General features: G+C 42.9%; 1 protein-coding gene across 1 annotated transcript in view; it reads left to right on the top strand.

Moving 5' to 3' along the window:
- The window catches only part of CSMD1 (CUB and Sushi multiple domains 1), a 2494699-nt gene that overhangs the window by 543031 nt on the left and 1931972 nt on the right, over positions 1 to 19696 (top strand). The window lies entirely within an intron of this gene.

Below are 19696 nucleotides of genomic sequence, written 5' to 3'. Positions count from 1 at the left end.
ATTACCTAAACCATGCACTGTTCCTGTCCTAACCTGCTGTGCTCTGCTCCTTTACAATGATGGACACTGCACCTCCACAATGTTTCACACTGCATCTCTATACGGCACCTCCATCTCCATAATTCGGTAAAATGCATCTCCACAATGTTGCAAGCTATACTTCTATAGTGCTGCACAGTATAACCTTTCCAATTCTGCACATTGCATCTTTTATTTAGTTTACTTACTTCTATAGCATTGACTATTTCACAGTGCTTTTACAGACAATATTATCAGTTGCTGTCTGTTGTTGCTCTCACAATCTAAATTCCGACCAGTACCACCACTTTGGGGTGTTGGAGGAAGCCCATGTAAACATGGGGAGAACATACAAACTCCATGCAGATGTTGTCCTTGGTCAGATTCAAACCTAGGACCCTGAAGGCACCATTGAGCCACAGTGCTTCATCTGAAAATGCTATAAACTGCACCTCCACAATGCTGCACACTGCACCTACACAATGCTGCACATAGCACATCCCCACAGTTCGGCACACTGCACCTCCACAATGCTGCACATAGCACATCCCCACAGTTCGGCACACTGCACCTACACAATGCTGCACATAGCACATCCCCACATTTCGGCACACTGCACCTACACAATGCTGCACATAGCACATGCCCACATTTCGGCACACTGCACCTACACAATGCTGCACATAGCACATCCCCACAGTTCGGCACACTGCACCTACACAATACTGTACACTGCACCTCCACAGTGCAGTACAATAGATTCCAAAAGCGCAATGCACAGCTGCTCCACAATGAGACCCAATGCACCATCACAATGCACCACAGTGAAAATTGCACCCCACAATGCTGTACTCTGCATCTCCACAAAAAGACAGTTTATATAGATAATCCATTGTCAATATACTGCTGCTATGAGGGGAAGATGTTATCAACAAGCTAAAAACCATTATTAATAGTAGATCTCCCCAGAAGAGTACTACACTTTTCAGTGTAATGGAATGCTTCAATTGAGTAACTCATCCAAATTCCATCTCTGGTCTGAATAGTCTGACTGGAAAAGGGATTGAGAATTTTTGCTGTGCTAAAATTCATAACAAAGAGGAAGTTAGAGAGCCAACACAGAAAGTAGAATACTTGTAATTATTTAAAAAATATACAGTACAGACCAAAAGTTTGGACACACCTTCTCATTCAAAGAGTTTTCTTTATTTTCATGACTATGAACGCATCAAAACTATGAATTAACACATGTGGAATTATATACATAACAAACAAGTGTGAAACAACTGAAAATATGTCATATTCTAGGTTCTTCAAAGTAGCCACCTTTTGCTTAGATTACTGCTTTGCACACTCTTGGCATTCTCTTGATGAGCTTCAAGAGGTAGTCCCCTGAAATGATCTTCCAACAGTCTTGAAGGAGTTCCCAGAAATGCTTAGCACTTGTTGGCCCTTTTGCCTTCACTCTGCGGTCCAGCTCACCCCAAACCATCTCGATTGGGTTCAGGTCCGGTGACTGTGGAGGCCAGGTCATCTGGCGCAGCAACCCATCACTCTCCTTCATGGTCAAATAGCCCTTACTTTCAAAGTTTTCCCAATTTTTCGGATGACTAACTGACCTTAATTTCTTAAAGTAATGATGGCCACTCGTTTTTCTTTACTTTGTTGCTTTTTTCTTGCCATAATACAAATTCTAACAGTCTATTCAGTAGGACTATCAGCTGTGTATCCACCTGACTTCTCCTCAACGCCACTGATGGTCCCAACCCCATTTATAAGGCAAGAAATCCCACTTATTAAACCTGACAGGGTACACCTGTGAAGTGAAAACCAATTCAGGGGACTACCTCTTGAAGCTCATCAAGAGAATGCCAAGAGTGTGCAAAGCAGTAATCAAAGCAAAAGGTGGTTACTTTGAAAAACCTAGAATATAACATATTTTCAGTTGTTTCACACTTGTTTGTTATGTATATAATTCCACATGTGTTAATTCATAGTTTTGATGCCTTCAGTGTGAATCTACAATTTTCATAGTCATGAAAATAAAGAAAACTCTTTGAATGAGAAGGTGTGTCCAAACTTTTGGTCTGTACTGTATATATCCGGAGAGCAATTTATTTAAAAAAAAACATAAAATATTCATGTAAAGGCTGTTAATGTTAATTTTTTTATAATAGTGTTCCTTTAAAGACTAAGCTCAGTGACAAAACAGTATGTGACTGATGTGACAGATACATTATGCCATGTAACATGATTGCAGTCATTCCCCTGTGTAATGATCCTCCTTATGCTCCAAATGATATCCTCCTGTCTGTGCAGATATGTGTCAATTGAATGGCATCACTTTCAGTATCAGTGACCAGAAAATCTTCTCTTCTATTAGATCTCACTGTCTTAGTAACAAATAATGGTACATATAGGTACAAGGGAGAAGATTGAGGCAGGGAAAGGAACAGTTAAGGAACATGGCTCCCAGTCCTGGGTTTTAATGGAGGTGTTTCAATCGAATGCATACAAATAAAGAGAAAAGAGGTAAGGTACATACTAGGTTATCACTGCTTGAGAAAGATCCCATTGAGAGGATTGAAACGTTGCAGTTTTTTTGGCAAATAAATGTACACAATTTTTGGAAGTGCCGTGGAGTTTGCTTTCTACTATAAGGTACATACTAGAGATGAGAACTTCTCTTAAAACTCATTTCAGGTCTGATTTGTTTGAATTTACCTTGTAATTTGATTCTGGTACAAATCGATTCTACTCAAATAGAAAGTACTTTGAATGCCCTCTCTCTCTTAGAAAAATTTGCCCAAATCGATCTCAAGACAGTCAAACTTTGATTCTAAAGAATTGATTCGCTCATCTCTAGTACATACATATGCTAAGTGCCTAAGGTAATGGATTCTCTTTATATAAATCTAGCAAGAGATTAGAGTTGAGTGATTTTTTTTATATGTTATATTCATTTATGTATATGTTCAGTAATGGAATCAAACTGAATGAGGGTTTTGGGGTCCAGACTCCAGAACAGTGATGAGCGGCAGGGGCAATATTCAAATTTGCAATATTTTGCAAATATTTGAGTGAATATTCGTCATAAATTCATGAATTTGCAAATTTGTGATTTCCAGTCATTATTTTCTTGATTGCGAAAATCGGCAATTGGAAAAAATATATTGCAGCCTTTTCATTGGCCCACAAGCAAGAAACAGTGAGGGATCAAGGGTACTGATGAAAAAAAAGCTAGAATATTTGCGATTACGAAGATATAGCACTATTTTCTAGATATTCACAAATTCTCGAAGTGCCAATATTCGTGATAAAAATTTGCGATTAGAATATTCACTATCAACACTAGTCCAGAAGCGCAATGAATTTTAATAAGCCAGCAGCCTATTATTACAGTATATAATTGACTAAACACACATTTTGGGATTTTTCATTAGACTAAATAGTAGCACTTATAATCTAATATAAAGTTGAAACTAGACGTTTACATACACTATATAAAAAGACACATATGCATGTTTTTCTCAATATCTGATATACCTTTCCTGTTTTTGGTCAGTTAGGATTACCATAATTATTATAATTTGTCAAATGCCAGAATAATGAGAGAGAGAGAATGTTTTAAGGCATTTTTATTACTTTCTGCAATATCAAAAGTTTACATACACTAAGATTACTATACCTTTAAACAATTATGGATTGCCCATATGATGATGTCATGTGTTTGGAAGCTTCTGTTAGGTTTGTTGGCAAAACGGAGTTAATTAGAGACACACCTGTGGATGTATTTAAATGCACACCTGAAACACACTGCTTCTTTGTGTAGCATCATGGGAAAGTGTAAATAAAATCAGCTAAGATATCAGGAAGAAAAATGTGGACTTGCACAAGTGTGGCTCAACCTTGGGTGCAAATTTCAAGATACCAGGCCAGTGTCACGGCCTATGGTCGTGACTCTTTGTGTCGCATGCAGTTGTCAGCGGTCTGCTTGTTGTCTACCGCAGGTTAGGACAGTTTGTATGTTTGTCTCACGTGTAGTTGCCGCTGGCAACATAATTATGTTTGGCAGTGTAGCAGCCTGAGTTGGTTGCTAGGCGGCTCGCTGTCAAGGCATGCGGTTGCTTCTAGCAACATTTGTATGCATGTGTTCACTGTCTATGTTTGGTGAGCACAGGATTCATGTTATGTGTACATTTCCCCTTTTAGTGACACTTACCTTGTCTGGTGTTGGAAGGGTTAACTCCTTTCCTAGTTTGTGTGTGGCGGTGTGGCTACTTGGGCTATTTAGCCTCTGCTGGATCCCTGTAGCTGAGGGGTACTCCAGCCATGCCTTATGCTGGAGTCATCCTCCTGGTCTTATACCATCTGTCCAGTGAGGGCCACCCTTGTGGTCATAAAACATGTATTGATGTTAAGCTTATGTTTGTGTGGTGTCTAACCTTATTGCAGCTATGGATCTGGTTTCCTGTGTGTTTAATGTGTGTGTGCTGTCTCCCTCTATGTTTGGTGTGAACATCAGCGTTTGAGCATGGGTTCCAGTCACTGTGTCTGTCGCAGGTAGGTGTGGAAGTTGTTTCACTCACCTGCCATATCCATATGTTGTATACGTTTCCCTTTCCTTGCAGCTTGGTCAGTTTAGACTCCTGTTCGTCCGTGTCTAGGAGGAACAGGTCATCTTACCCTGCTCCTAGTCCAGGGATATCCTGAGGGCTAGTAGGGACCCGAGGTACCTGAGTATGAGCCTTCCTACCATCTGGGTTGGCTCATACGGTTAGGAGTCAGGGTAAGAGTTAGGGACGCTTTAGGAGGTGACCAGCTCCCTGATTCTGTTGTCCTGGCCTAGCGGCTTCCCTTTCCCTTTAACATCGCACAGCGGGGGGTTTCCCCCACTCTCCGCCGTGACTGCCAGGTCGCTTTTAGATCATATCCTGGAATCTCTGGAACTTACTCTGTTTGTTAACAGGGAAGAGGTAGTACCTCCTTTTAGATTAAATCCCTACTGGCTGTCTGTAATAGACAACCACGACTGGATAAAACGGAGACAACATTTTATTGGAAGGCTAACTATAAATCTGCTAAAATTCAATCCGTATGGGACGCATTTAAGGCTATGGTAAGGGGGCTATTTGTTAGCAGTATTTTTAAGAAGGGGATATGGGAGAATGGAGAGAGCCTTAAAAGCAGAGGCACTATACAGGATGGATCAGTTCTCCAGGGAAAAATAAAAATAGGAGAATGATGCAAAAAGCAAGTCAGGAATACTCTGACTTTCTTCTGGACAATCCAGGGAAACTCCTGGCCAAGGTGATATCCAATCAAGATCCCCAAAAAAAAGAAATAGGTAGTATCCGATTAAACGAGTGTATAATTACTATAGATCAGGGAAAAATAAAGGGAGCTTTTATAAAACACTTTTCGGAATTATATAAAACTAGCAATATTAGTATGGATGAAAAGATGGAGGCCTACTTGAACTCCATCAAATTTTCGGTCCTTACTGAAGGACAGAGGAGCTCCCTTGACACAGAGCTTTCCCTACAGGAGTTAGAGGCCGCACTAAAGGCCTGTTCTAGAGGCTCCTCCCCTGGCTCTGACAGTTTCCCGTACGAGCTTTATCGTACATATGGAGATGTCATACTTCCATATTTGCTGAGGGTAATTGTTAACTCCTTGGAGGAGGGAATTATACTTGAGTCAATGGGCGAGGAGGTAATTGTATTAATAAAAAAAAAAAAGGAAAGGATCTTTTAGATATTGAGTCTTACAGACCAATATCGCTTCTGAACACCGATGTCAAGCTTTTGGGGATGAGCGAACCCGAACTGTATAGTTCGGGTTCGTACCGAATTTTGGGGTGTCCGTGACACGGACCCGTACCGAACATTTTTGTAAAAGTCCGGGTTCGGGTTCGGTGTTCGGCGCTTTCTTGGCGCTTTTTGAAAGGCTGCAAAGCAGCCAATCAACAAGCGTCATACTACTTGGCCCAAGAGGCCATCACAGCCATGCCTACTATTGGCATGGCTGTGATTGGCCAGTGAACCATGTGACCCAGCCTCTATTTAAGCTGGAGTCACGTAGCGCCGCACGTCACTCTGCTATGATCAGTATAGGGAGAGGTTGCAGCTGCGACGTTAGGGCGAGATTAGGCAGATTAACTCCTCCAAAAGACTTCATTCTGTGATCGATCTGCAGCTGTGGATCATTAAAGTGCTATTATTGACTTGCTCACTTTTTTGAGGCTGCCCAGAGCGTTTTTAGATCACTTTTTTTCTAGGGTGATCGGCGGCCATTTTGTGACTTGTGGTGCGCCAGCACGAGCTATCACCAAGTGTATTTAACCATCGATAGTGTGGTTATTTTGTGCTATATCCTACATCAGCTGCAGGCTGAGCCTGTGTCACCGAAGTGCATTTAACCATCAACAGTCTGGTTATTTTTTGGCCATATACTACATCAGCTGCAGGCTGAGCCTGTGTCACCCAAGTGCATTTAACCATCAACAGTCTGATTATTTTTTGGCCATATACCACATCAGCTGCAGGCTGAGCCTGTGTCACCCAAGTGCATTTAACCATCAACAGTGTGGTTATTTTTTGGCCATATATTACATCAGGGGCAAGTTGAGCCTGTCACCCAGCGCCTAAAAAATAGACCTGACATTTCTATTCAACCAAATCTGCACAGTTTTAGCTGGTCAAGTTATTTGTAGTGACCGTAAAGCAGACTTTTTGTTCTGGGTTGAAAAAGCATTCCCAAATTTGCCATTCTGAAAATAACTAGTTTGTGGTATTTGAGGCCTACTTGAAATCTATCCCAAAAAGAAAATCTTACATTGAAGGTATTGATAGTGTCATTCAGAAAAACCTAAGACACACGCTAGCGTGCTGATAGAGGTGTCATTCTGTGATTAAACCTATAACTGTCACACAGCGCAAAAAAAAACAGGTCTCACATCTCTATTCAACCAAATCTGCACAGTTTTAGCTGGTCAAGTTATTTGTAGTGACCGTAAAAGCAGACTTTTTGTTCTGGGTTGAAAAAGCATTCCCAAATTTGCCATTCTCAAAATAACTAGTTTGTGGTATTTGAGGCCTACTTGAAATCTATCCCAAAAAGAAAATCTTACATTGAAGGTATTGATAGTGTCATTCAGAAAAACCTAAGACACACGCTAGCGTGCTGATAGAAGTGTCATTCTGTGATTAAACCTATAACTGTCACACAGCGCAAAAAAAAACAGGTCTCACATCTCTATTCAACCAAATCTGCACAGTTTTAGCTGGTCAAGTTATTTGTAGTGACCGTAAAAGCAGACTTTTTGTTCTGGGTTGAAAAAGCATTCCCAAATTTGCCATTCTCAAAATAACTAGTTTGTGGTATTTGAGGCCTACTTGAAATCTATCCCAAAAAGAAAATCTTACATTGAAGGTATTGATAGTGTCATTCAGAAAAACCTAAGACACACGCTAGCGTGCTGATAAAGTGTCATTCTGTGATTAAACCTATAACTGTCACACAGCGCAAAAAAAAAACAGGTCTCACATCTCTATTCAACCAAATCTGCACAGTTTTAGCTGGTCAAGTTATTTGTAGTGACCGTAAAAGCAGACTTTTTGTTCTGGGTTGAAAAAGCATTCCCAAATTTGCCATTCTCAAAATAACTAGTTTGTGGTATTTGAGGCCTACTTGAAATCTATCCCAAAAAGAAAATCTTACATTGAAGGTATTGATAGTGTCATTCAGAAAAACCTAAGACACACGCTAGCGTGCTGATAGAAGTGTCATTCTGTGATTAAACCTATAACTGTCACACAGCGCAAAAAAAACAGGTCTCACATCTCTATTCAACCAAATCTGCACAGTTTTAGCTGGTCAAGTTATTTGTAGTGACCGTAAAAGCAGACTTTTTGTTCTGGGTTGAAAAAGCATTCCCAAATTTGCCATTCTCAAAATAACTAGTTTGTGGTATTTGAGGCCTACTTGAAATCTATCCCAAAAAGAAAATCTTACATTGAAGGTATTGATAGTGTCATTCAGAAAAACCTAAGACACACGCTAGCGTGCTGATAGAAGTGTCATTCTGTGATTAAACCTATAACTGTCACACAGCGCAAAAAAAAAACAGGTCTCACATCTCTATTCAACCAAATCTGCACAGTTTTAGCTGGTCAAGTTATTTGTAGAGACCGTAAAAGCAGACTTTTTGTTCTGGGTTGAAAAAGCATTCCCAAATTTGCCATTCTGAAAATAACTAGTTTGTGGTATTTGAGGCCTACTTGAAATCTATCCCAAAAAGAAAATCTTACATTGAAGGTATTGATAGTGTCATTCAGAAAAACCTAAGACACACGCTAGCGTGCTAATAGAAGTGTCATTCTGTGATTAAACCTATAACTGTCACACAGCGCAAAAAAAAAACAGGTCTCACATCTCTATTCAACCAAATCTACACAGTTTTAGCTGGTCAAGTTATTTGTAGTGACCCTAAAAGCAGACTTTTTGTTCTGGGTTGAAAAAGCATTCCCAAATTTGCCATTCTGAAAATAACTAGTTTGTGGTATTTGAGGCCTACTTGAAATCTATCCCAAAAAAAAAATCTTACATTCAAGGTATTGATAGTGTCATTCAGAAAAACCTAAGACACACGCTAGCGTGCTGATAGAAGTGTCATTCTGTGATTAAACCTATAACTGTCACACAGCGCAAAAAAAAACAGGTCTCACATCTCTATTCAACCAAATCTGCACAGTTTTAGCTGGTCAAGTTATTTGTAGTGACCGTAAAAGCAGACTTTTTGTTCATGGTTAAAAAAGCATTCCCAAATTTGCCATTCTGAAAATAACTAGTTTGTGGTATTTGAGGCCTACTTGAAATCTATCCCAAAAAGAAAATCTTACATTGAAGGTATTGATAGTGTCATTCAGAAAAACCTAAGACACACGCTAGCGTGCTGATAGAAGTGTCATTCTGTGATTAAACCTATAACTGTCACACAGCGCAAAAAAAAACAGGTCTCACATCTCTATTCAACCAAATCTGCACAGTTTTAGCTGGTCAAGTTATTTGTAGTGACCGTAAAAGCAGACTTTTTGTTCTGGGTTGAAAAAGCATTCCCAAATTTGCCATTCTCAAAATTGTGGTGAACGGGAACAATGAGGAAAACATCTAATAAGGGACGCGGACGCGGACGTGGACATGGTCGTGGTGGTGTTAGTGGACCCTCTGGTGCTGGGAGAGGACGTGGCCGTTCTGCCACAGCCACACGTCCTAGTGAACCAACTACCTCAGGTCCCAGTAGCCAGCAGAATTTACAGCGATATTTGGTGGGGCCCAATGCCGTTCTAAGGATGGTAAGGCCTGAGCAGGTACAGGCATTAGTCAATTGGGTGGCCGACAGTGGATCCAGCACGTTCACATTATCTCCCACCCAGTCTTCTGCAGAAAGCGCACAGATGGCGCATGAAAACCAAGCCCATCGGTCTGTCACATCACCCCCATGCATATCAGGGAAACTGTCTGAGCCTCAAGTTATGCAGCAGTCTCTTATGCTGTTTGAAGACTCTGCTGCCAGGGTTTCCCAAGGGCATCCACCTAGCCCTTCCCCAGGGGTGGAAGAGATAGAATGCACTAACGCACAACCACTTATTTTTCCTGATGATGAGGACATGGGAATACCACCTCAGCACGTCTCTGATGATGACGAAACACAGGTGCCAACTGCTGCGTCTTTCTGCAGTGTGCAGACTGAACAGGAGGTCAGGGATCAAGACTGGGTTGAAGACGATGCAGGGGACGATGAGGTCCTAGACCCCACATGGAATGAAGGTCGTGCCACTGACTTTCACAGTTCGGAGGAAGAGGCAGTGGTGAGACCGAGCCAACAGCGTAGCAAAAGAGGGAGCAGTGGGCAAAATCAGAACACCCGACGCCAAGAGACTCCGCCTGCTACTGACCGCCGCCATCTGGGACCGAGCACCCCAAAGGCAGCTTCAAGGAGTTCCCTGGCATGGCACTTCTTCAAACAATGTGCTGACGACAAGACCCGAGTGGTTTGCACGCTGTGCCATCAGAGCCTGAAGCGAGGCATTAACGTTCTGAACCTTAGCACAACCTGCATGACCAGGCACCTGCATGCAAAGAATGAACTGCAGTGGAGTAAACACCTTAAAAACAAGGAAGTCACTCAGGCTCCCCCTGCTGCCCCTTCTGCTGCTGCCGCCTCGGCCTCTTCTGCTGCTGCCGCCGCCTCGGCCTCTTCTGCTGCTGCTGCCGCCGCCTCGGCCTCTTCCTCTGCCTCTGGAGGAACGTTGGCACCTGCCGCCCAGCAAACATGGGATGTACCACCAACACCACCACCTGCGTCACCAAGCATCTCAACCATGTCACACGGCAGCGTTCAGCTCTCCATCTCACAAACATTTGAGAGAAAGCGTAAATTCCCACCTAGCCACCCTCGATCCCTGGCCCTGAATGCCAGCATTTCTAAACTACTGGCCTATGAAATGCTGTCATTTAGGCTGGTGGACACACACAGCTTCAAACAGCTCATGTCACTTGCTGTCCCACAGTATGTTGTTCCCAGCCGCCACTACTTCTCCAAGAGAGCCGTGCCTTCCCTGCACAAACAAGTGTCCGATAAAATCAAGTGTGCACTGCGCAACGCCATCTGTGGCAAGGTCCACCTAACCACAGATACGTGGACCAGTAAGCACGGCCAGGGACGCTATATCTCCCTAACTGCACACTGGGTAAATGTAGTGGCGGCTGGGCCCCAGGTGGAGAGCTGTTTGGCGCACGTCCTTCCGCCGCCAAGGATCGCAGGGCAACATTCTTTGCCTCCTGTCTCCTCATCCTCCTACTCAGCTTCCTCCTCCTCTTCTTCCACCTGCTCATCCAGTTAGCCACACACCTTCACCACCAACTTCAGCACAGCACGGGGTAAACGTCAGCAGGCCATTCTGAAACTCATATGTTTGGGGAACAGGCCCCACACCGCACAGGAGTTGTGGCGGGGTATAGAACAACAGACCGACGAGTGGTTGCTGCCGGTGAGCCTCAAGCCCGGCCTGGTGGTGTGCGATAATGGGCGAAATCTCGTTGCAGCTCTTGGCCTACCTGGATTGACGCACATCCCTTGCCTGGCGCATGTGCTGAATTTGGTGGTGCAGAAGTTCATTCGCAACTACCCCGACATGTCAGAGCTGCTGCATAAAGTGTGGGCCGTCTGTTCGCGCTTCCGGCGTTCACACCCGGCCGCTGCTTGCCTGTCTGCGCTACAGCGTAACTTCGGCCTTCCCGCTCACCGCCTCATATGCGACGTACCCACCAGGTGGAACTCCACCTTGCATATGCTGGACAGACTGTGCGAGCAGCAGCAGGCCATAGTGGAGTTTCAGCTGCAGCACGCACGGGTCAGTCGCACTGCGGATCAGACACACTTCACCACCAATGACTGGGCCTCCATGCGAGACCTGTGTGCCCTGTTGCGTTGTTTCGAGTACTCCACCAACATGGCCAGTGGCGATTACGCCGTTATCAGCGTTACAATACCACTTCTATGTCTCCTTGAGAAAACACTTAGGGCGATGATGGAAGAGGAGGTGGCCCAGGAGGAAGAGGAGGAAGAGGGGTAATTTTTAGCACTTTCAGGCCAGTCTCTTCGATGTGACTCAGAGGGTGGTTTTTTGCAACACCAGAGGCCAGGTACAAATGTGGCCAGACAGGGCCCACTACTGGAGGACGAGGAGGACGAGGATGAGGAGGAGGTGGAGGAGGATGAGGATGAAGCATGTTCACAGCGGGGTGGCACCCAAAGCAGCTCGGGCCCATCACTGGTGCGTGGCTGGGAGGAAACTCAGGACGATGACGATATGCCTCCCACACAGGACAGCTTGTCCTTACCTCTGGGCAGCCTGGCACACATGAGCAACTACATGCTGCAGTGCCTGCGCAACGACAGCAGAGTTGCCCACATTTTAACGTGTGCGGACTACTGGGTTGCCACCCTGCTGGATCCCCGGTACAAAGACAATGTGCCCACCTTACTTCCTACACTGGAGCGTGATAGGAAGATGCGCGAGTACAAGTGCACGTTGGTAGACGCGCTACTGAGAGCATTCCCAAATGTCACAGGGGAACCAGTGGAAGCCCAAGGCGAAGGCAGAGGAGGAGCAAGAGGTCGCCAACGCAGCTGTGTCACGCCCAGCTCCTCTGAGGGCAGGGTTAGCATGGCAGAGATGTGGAAAAGTTTTGTCAACACGCCACAGCTAAGTGCACCACCACCTGATATGGAACGTGTTAGCAGGAGGCAACATTTCACTAACATGGTGGAACAGTACCTGTGCACACCCCTCCACGTACTGACTGATGGTTCGGCCCCATTCAACTTCTGGGTCTCCAAATTGTCCACGTGGCCAGAGCTAGCCTTTTATGCCTTGGAGGTGCTGGCCTGCCCGGCGGCCAGCGTTTTGTCTGAACGTGTATTCAGCACGGCAGGGGGCGTCATTACAGACAAACGCAGCCGCCTGTCTACAGCCAATGTGGACAATCTGACGTTCATAAAAATGAACCAGGCATGGATCCCACAGGCCTGTCCATCCCTTGTGCAGATTAGATATTAACTACCTCCCCTTAACAATATATTATTCTACTCCAGGGCACTTCCTCATTCAATAATATTTTTTATTTCATTTTACCATTATATTGCGAGGCAACCCAAAGTTGAATGAACCTCTCCTCTGTATGGGTGCCTGGGCCTAAATGTGTGACAGTGGCCTGTTAAAGTGGTGGCTGACGTGAAGCCTGATTCTCTGCTATGACATGAAGACAGATTCTGCGCTGACATAAGGCCAGATTCTCTGTTACGGGACCTCTCTCCTCTGCCTGGGCCTAAATGTGTGACAGTGGCCTGTTCCAGTGGTGGGTGACGTGATGCCTGATTCTCTGCTATGACATGAAGACAGATTCTGCGCTGACATAAGGCCAGATTCTCTGTTACGGGACCTCTCTCCTCTGCCTGGGTGCCTGGGCCTAAATGTGTGACAGTGGCCTGTTCCAGTGGTGGGTGACGTGATGCCTGATTCTCTGCTATGACATGAAGACAGATTCTGCGCTGACATAAGGCCAGATTCTCTGTTACGGGACCGCTCTCCTCTGTCTGGGTGCCAGGGCCTAAATGTGTGACAGTGGCCTGTTCCAGTGGTGGGTGACGTGAAGCCTGATTCTCTGCTATGACATGAATACAGATTCTGCGCTGACATAAGGCCAGATTCTCTGTTACGGGACCTCTCTCCTCTGCCTGGGTGCCTGGGCCTAAATGTGTGACAGTTGCCTGTTCCAGTGGTGGGTGACGTGATGCCTGATTCTCTGCTATGACATGAAGACAGATTCTGCGCTGACATAAGGCCAGATTCTCTGTTACGGGACCTCTCTCCTCTGCCTGGGTGCCTGGGCCTAAATGTGTGACAGTGGCCTGTTCCAGTGGTGGGTGACGTGATGCCTGATTCTCTGCTATGACATGAAGACAGATTCTGCGCTGACATAAGGCCAGATTCTCTGTTACGGGACCGCTCTCCTCTGTCTGGGTGCCGGGGCCTAAATGTGTGACAGTAGCCTGTTCCAGTGGTGGGTGACGTGAAGCCTGATTCTCTGCTATGACATGAATACAGATTCTGCGCTGACATAAGGCCAGATTCTCTGTTACGGGACCTCTCTCCTCTGCCTGGGTGCCTGGGCCTAAATGTGTGACAGTGGCCTGTTCCAGTGGTGGGTGACGTGATGCCTGATTCTCTGCTATGACATGAAGACAGATTCTGCGCTGACATAAGGCCAGATTCTCTGTTACGGGACCTCTCTCCTCTGCCTGGGTGCCTGGGCCTAAATGTGTGACAGTGGCCTGTTCCAGTGGTGGGTGACGTGAAGCCTGATTCTCTGCTATGACATGAATACAGATTCTGCGCTGACATAAGGCCAGATTCTCTGTTACGGGACCGCTCTCCTCTGTCTGGGTGCCGGGGCCTAAATGTGTGACAGTGGCCTGTTCCAGTGGTGGGTGACGTGAAGCCTGATTCTCTGCTATGACATGAAGACAGATTCTGCGCTGACATAAGGCCAGATTCTCTGTTACGGGACCTCTCTCCTCTGCCTGGGTGCCTGGGCCTAGATGTGTGACAGTGGCCTGTTCCAGTGGTGGGTGACGTGAAGCCTGATTCTCTGCTATGACATGAATACAGATTCTGCGCTGACATAAGGCCAGATTCTCTGTTACGGGACCTCTCTCCTCTGCCTGGGTGCCTGGGCCTAAATGTGTGACAGTGGCCTGTTCCAGTGGTGGGTGACGTGATGCCTGATTCTCTGCTATGACATGAAGACAGATTCTGCGCTGACAGAAGGCCAGATTCTCTGTTACGGGACCGCTCTCCTCTGTCTGGGTGCCGGGGCCTAAATGTGTGACAGTGGCCTGTTCCAGTGGTGGGTGACGTGAAGCCTGATTCTCTGCTATGACATGAAGACTGATTCTGCGCTGACATGAAGCCAGATTCTCTTCTATGGCATGAAGAGACTGATTCTCTGCTGACATGAAGCCAGATTCTTTGCTATGGCATGAAGAGACTGATTCTCTGCTGACGTGAAGCCAGATTCTCTGCTATGGGACCTCTGTCCAATTGATATTGGTTTATTTTTATTTTTTTAATTTTAATTTTAATTCATTTCCCTATCCACATTTGTTTGCAGGGGAGTTACCTACATGTTGCTGCCTTTTGCAGCCCTCTAGCTCTTTCCTGGGCTGTTTTACAGCCTTTTTAGTGCCCAAAAGTTCGGGTCCCCATTGACTTCAATGGGGTTCGGGTTCGGGACGAAGTTCGGATCGGGTTCGGATCCCGAACCCGAACATTTCCGGGAAGTTCGGCCGAACTTCTCGAACCCGAACATCCAGGTGTTCGCTCAACTCTAGTTGTCGGACATCACCATATGTTTGCATGTTTGGCGAATCGCAAAATTCACTGTGAAACGACCACCGGGCAAACCGCAAGGCCATCTCTAATAAGGAGCTCCAGTTTTTTTTATATGATCTATCAGTTATAGGAACAGTTAACCCCAGAAACGACATGCTGTTCCGAGAAATTGTAGAGCTGTATGTGTGCTGTGTCCATGCCAGCACTCTATAAGGATGTTGTTAAGTTTAAAGAACAGGACACTTTCTGTGTGAGTTTTTATTTATGATGCCCACTAGCATACACAATTGGCATTGCACTTTCATTTAATTTGTTTTATAATTAATCTACTGTAGATGTTAGTAAGAACATGTTTTAGAATAGGGGTGATAAGTCCAAGATAATCACATGGAGGATTTATTAATATGTTTTAGGCCACTCATTTATAAATATACAGAGAGCCTTCTTAGGCTTCTCATTTATATAGGAAATTTTTCACAATGATTTATAATACGAACTTCTATATATGTGCTTTGTATGCTATGTGCTATGTACATGGCTCTGAAACAAGAAAAATGAGAGCCATGTTGTATTAATAAGTCAATAGTACTAACAATTTTTTCTGAATGGTTCAAATCAGGCAAAGTACCTACTGTATTGAATATATTTTGGATTGTGATTTAAGCAACATACCAGTTCCGTATAGTCTTTTGTCTGCAAACATTCCCCATAGACTTTAACTAACATGCAACTTTGCTACATAAAAAAAATAATAATATGTTAATCCCTGACACAGCCATTTTCAATTTTTTTATATTCCTTTTTTTACTCCCTGCCTTCTGGGAGCCACAATATTTTAAAAAATTTTGTTCTCATAGTCATTTCCGGGCAAGTTTTTGGGGGAAATTGTACTTTCTAATGGAAACATTTAATATTGCATACAATGTAGTGGGAAGCTTGAAAAAACTTCTAAATGAGCGATTGCTCATTCCCATACAGAGTAGGTGATTGCTGCCTGTAAATGCGACTATCCCCTCCACTCATGATCTGGGAAATATTGAGAACAAATGGTTAATTCCCAATAATTGCCTGCTAAGTTGGCAATTGTAAAAGGGCTATTATGATGAAGATTTCTGCCATGGATTTCACTCTTTGCAATGGAGAGGATAAAATCTATGGCAAGCCCACAGCCTTTATGTTGTGATTTTCAGTTAAATCCGCACCATTTGGTGCTGATTTTACAGGTCAAAGTTCCATCAGATTGCTATTGATTTTCCTTTGTGAATTTTTCCATGTAGATAAAACCTTTAAGTTTAGTTCAAAAGGTTCTTTAGATGATATCCATGGATGTTACGCCAGAACCTTAATGCTGTGATATCACCATATCCTGTACATTCTTCCTTGGCAATATAAAAACTGCTATTATTTTCTTGTTCCCTGTAGAGAATGAAGAACACTGACAGTAACACTAGTGTTACACTGCAGCAGTGCAGAAAAACAGACCTTTCATGTACAGATAAAAGCTTTGACTTAAATGTACTATCCATAGAGAAGTCTTCCTGCTGATGACCCACAACCTCTTATGTACACATTGAGGGCACCAAATTGATCTAGATCACTAGTCAGTTTTTTTTTTTATACTAATAACAATGGGAGAATAGCCTGGCAACTAGTATCATATTTCATATGACAGCATAGTAAATCACTGCAAAATAGAGAAGTCCTGCAATATTTGCTCCCAATTGAAAGGATGCAATGCTTTTGAAAATTTATATATTTGATTATGCCATCTGTTATCAAATGCCTCATTTTCTTATTGTCACTTTGGCTCCATAGCTTTGATTTGAATTAAAGTGTTTTTACATATGTCAGTTAGCACCTTGAGTTAAAACAAGGTGTATTAAGTTCTAGTTTAGAGCCTTCATTTCTTTATTCATATTCAGATACCCTAATATTCAGATGCAACCTGCTCCTAGTTTCATACTTTTCTGATGTGCTGCCTTCCCTAGCTCTCATATATTATCACAGCTTCATATTTGTACTGATTTTGACTTCTACCACCATGAGAGATCTCCTTGCACCTGATAGCCACTGTTGCTGAGAAGTAATTGATTCCTTTCCAAGCAGCCTTTGCTATGAAATTGTGCTTTCATACTACTTACATGCACAGCCTGTTTGATATCCTTCCCCCTGAAAATTGGCATTTGTATGCTTTCCTCCATATCTACACTTTTATCTGACCTTCCTGAAAACTTGGATGCTTTCCCTCCTCTCCACATTCTGCTCTAACATGTCCAACTTCCATCTCAAACACAGAAGGAGGACGAGAGTAAATATAGGGGTAATGTTCTGCTGGATCAAAAGTATGAAAGAAACAAAAGACGAACCAGCTAGGAAGAATAAGAAGTTATACAGACTCAGCAGTGGCAAAATTGTAGAAAAGAAAGCTAGAATTGCTTAATTTTATTGCCTTCTTGAGGCAAGAAGGCAATAAAAACAAATGGTAAGGTGTCCAGATGCTTTTAACTTGCTCTTGATTTAGTGTATTGTAATAAACAATCTGTAAATAATTCAGGAAATTATCTGTGATTAGTAAAGACACTTTAGTCTTATTTTTAACTTAAATTCTAAATTATCATTACATATTTTGCACCTAATTAAAATGGAGAAAATTGTTTATGTATATCCTGCACAACTTGTTCCCTTTGTGCTTGTCTTGGTGTGACTTTCTACTGGCCAGCAATCCATAGCAAAACAAGGTCCTAGGCACCAGCATTTTTATAAAGTTTAATCTTTTTATAAAAGGTAGTCTTTTTCTGGCTTGGTAAATGCCTTACATGGCTTAAATGTTACGTTGCCTTTTATGATTAGATGAATAAAAGTTGAGCTTTACTGAAGTATCAATGGCCTACACCATTTTTTGTTAGGAAAATTTTCAGAAAACAAAGCAGTACATAAAATAATAAAATAAAATAAATATTTTCTTGGAAACTAGGCTTGAGTGAATTGAGCAAGTTAATTCATTTAAAACCTTTGTGGTTGATGCTTGTTCCGTACAGCATTAAAATGCATTGGCTCCGTGGAGCAAAACGTCATCTCGCGAGACATCTATGAATTACTGCTGTATTTATATCTGCCTACTTAAAAACATTTTAAAATAGGAATCCGAAGTGGGCTTTGGTACCGAGGTACCAGCCAGTACCAAATCCCTCTTCAGATTCCTTTTTAAAAATGTTTTTAAATACGCAGATATTAATACAGTAGTAATTCAACAAAGTCTCGCACAAATTTAGGCAAGATAAAGTTTGGCTACACGGAGCCAATACATTTTAATGCTGTACGGAACCACTTCGGATCTATGAAGCTCGATTTGCTCAAGCCTATTGAAAACAATGGACATACATAGGTAACAAAATGCCTCATTTGTGTATTCAACAAGAGCTAAATGAGTGTAATGGTTATAGCACAAATTAAACTATATACCAACTATTCAGAAAGAGTTATATTATATTTTAATGAAAATGGCATCAGGATCTGGAACAATGCTTTGCTAATGAACAATATCAATAGTGCGTGCAGTGCAATTATCGTATTTCCAACCATTTTAAATTCAACTCAACCATAATCTCTAAAATATGGAAGCAATATGTCAACTTTAAAAAGTCTGCAGTGCAGAATATACTATATACAATCTATTTTATAGAATAAAAAAAATATTAATTATGAACTGAAAACTACTTTCTGCTGTAGTATTGTAAGTATTTACTTGTGTATGTCGATATATTGAGGCTTTCTCCTTTTACTGTATTTTCTACAACAAGCGAAGAAACTAGGAATGTACAATATTTTCCTGGGATAAGATTCCCTACTGTGACTGAGGTTGAAGTAACATTTGCATTTAGTGTTGAATTCTCCATGATTTCTATCAAATAAGAACTTGCAGACCCATCTGGAGGCAGCCAGTTGAGAGACATTGATGTTGTGTTGATATTCACTATGGTCAAATTATTCACTATGTCAGGTTCTAGGATGAAAATTGAGAAATATTTAAAGGGTAGCAAAAAATGGAAAAGTTAATGTTATGGTAATATATCAATCTATAATGAATAGATGGAAATCGTAAGACTAAAATATATTTTATTATTTATATGAAGAACTGACACAAAATGAACTATTTTAAAACTTTAGAAAGTAGGATCATCGAGGCCACTGTGTAGCTCAACTCTATTCATTAACTGATTCTCCTGCCAAGTTAACCAGTGTCACTAACTTACCTTTTGGGGCTCCACAGGCAAGATCTTTAGCTTCGGCATAACCACGGTGGGAGAGACTAATCATCCCCCCCCCCCCCCCCCGTGATGCAACAGCATCTCTAGCAACAGGATGCAATGCTCTGTTTGTCTCCAAAGTGGGCGTATGTTGGAGGAATAATTGCAGTGCTTGATAAATTAGCTGTTTTGTTCCTGTATGCTCTGTCTGACTAATGGAGCACTGAGTCATGTCCCTATCAGGTTCTGATTCTGCGACTCGGTGCTGTACTTAAATCTCTTGATGGCAATTTACCCTTGCCAGTTATAGGTTTTCTCCATTGCTATGCTCCTGGTTCTGTCTGTAACTGTTTTGGATTGTTTAGCATATCAACCTCTGCTTGCCTCTGACCTTCCTTTTGTCTTGTGATTTTGTAAAGTGATACCCATCTGGTTCTGACTTTGACTTTGCTATTTTGACTACCATTATTC

This window comes from Bufo bufo, chromosome 4 (genome assembly GCF_905171765.1).
Source record: "Bufo bufo chromosome 4, aBufBuf1.1, whole genome shotgun sequence".
Classification (NCBI taxonomy): domain Eukaryota; kingdom Metazoa; phylum Chordata; class Amphibia; order Anura; family Bufonidae; genus Bufo; species Bufo bufo.
Note: the sequence above shows the minus strand (reverse complement) of the source record. Positions and strands in the feature narration are given on the sequence as shown.